This window comes from Perognathus longimembris, chromosome 17 (genome assembly GCF_023159225.1).
Source record: "Perognathus longimembris pacificus isolate PPM17 chromosome 17, ASM2315922v1, whole genome shotgun sequence".
NCBI lineage: Eukaryota > Metazoa > Chordata > Mammalia > Rodentia > Heteromyidae > Perognathus > Perognathus longimembris.
The window spans coordinates 128,620-130,375 of NC_063177.1; positions in this window are offsets into that span (position 1 = coordinate 128,620).

A 1,756-nucleotide genomic window follows, 5' to 3' on the forward strand; every position below is an offset into this window, starting at 1 on the left:
AAGATGGCAAAACAAAACTCCGTGAAAGCTATTGAATAATAGGGGTTGGGAGGCAGAGAATATGAGAGTAAAGGAAGGGTTAATTTAACATACTTTATCATCATTTGTAAAATCTCTTTTGAAAGGTGCTAAATTGAAGAGTTCTTTTTCTGCAAGTAGTGTTTGCAGTAAAAACGTTGTTAGAATTTTGAGATGATTTTTCCCCTTTTTATTTTGTATTAAATTTAGTACAAATATTGTAAAAGTTAAATAATTTTTCCCCAGACTCTCAATGTTCCATCTTATAATATGAAATAGAAAGGAAATCAGCATGCAGAATAACTATGGTACCCAGTGTTGAAAACATTACATATATAAAAAATGTACTCCCTGGAAAGACACTAGTCAAATTTCCCTTCTGCAAATTTGAGGGTATATCATGTAACAGTAATATTTAATATAATTAATTGCGGAGTTTTAGTAAATGTTGGCCTCCAGTGAGAAAATCCAAGATGGTAGGTGGGATTTTCACATTACAGTGAGTACAGTGTTGAAGTTGACATATTTGGTCTCCTGGGTATCCTTTATCACTAACTGCAAGAACTCCACTCACCTAATTTTCTTTAGCAAGGGGAAAACTATTCTCTTGAATAGACAATTAGGTCAGAGAAAATAAGGTCAAAAGAAGTCTTTTCAGTTAGGTTAAGTAGAATTTGGTACACTCAGCATTTTCTCTTCCAATTTTTTTCTAGCAGCCAGTATTATTTTCATTGACCTTCATTAAATTTTTACATATCAGCACTGCTTATCCATGTTCTTAAAGATTTTTGCATTTAAATAGTTTGTAGTAGACAACGGTAACATAAATAGTGCCATAATCATAAAGTGTGTAAAAAAAGTATGCTGGTTATTTTTCCCCCCACTGAGGTAGCATTGGTGTCCCCCATAGAAAGGACTCAGTTGGAGGATCAGAATTGTTGGAAAGTCTGGCTCCACTGTTAATGAGTAGTTTAAACTTGGAAGGTCTTTAAGTGCTTCCAGCCTCAGTTACCTTCTCCATCAAAAATAGAAAGAGAAACACTTCTTGATGATTAGCAATACTGCATGGAAGCTCTCTAGAACTAAAACAGCATCTAAGGAATGTAGTCTAAAATCACTGCCATAGAATGATGCTAGTTAAGAGGTATGTTATTATTATGGTCCTCAGAGTCAAAGTTTTAATGAAAGAATTGTATGCTACAGGTTTTCCAGTGCCCAGCCCATGATAGTCTTAATAAATTTTGAAGAACTGAGTGAGTTAGTAAAATTGTGTGCAAAGAATGCTTAGTTGAGCATCTCATTGGTGCCATATGGTATAAATATGAGTAGGATAACTGCAAAGAAGCTCCAGAGTGGAGAAGTATCCAAATGTCCTCAAATTCTCGAGCTGTCCAGAAAACGAACTTGGCTCCATTCTCCAGAAAGTTCCAGCAGAGGGACTTGCCTCCCATGGGTTTGGTTGAGGATAGACATGGGTTTAGGACAAAGTGGTCATTTCCAGGAAGGTCCCACCCTGGTGCAAAATGGTCTCCTTGTAAGGGCAGAAGTCCTGTGGGGCCTCATTCATTGTTGAGCCTTAGTAAAACCTGGGCTGGCCTTGCCTGAGCAGGGAAAGCACGCCGTGTTTAGCATTTACTCTACTTTGCTCATTCATACTAGGGTATCATGATGAACACCTAGTCTTTTTCTGTTTCATTAATTATTGAATTAGGTTTGCGTGTATCTTTACATGTTTCAT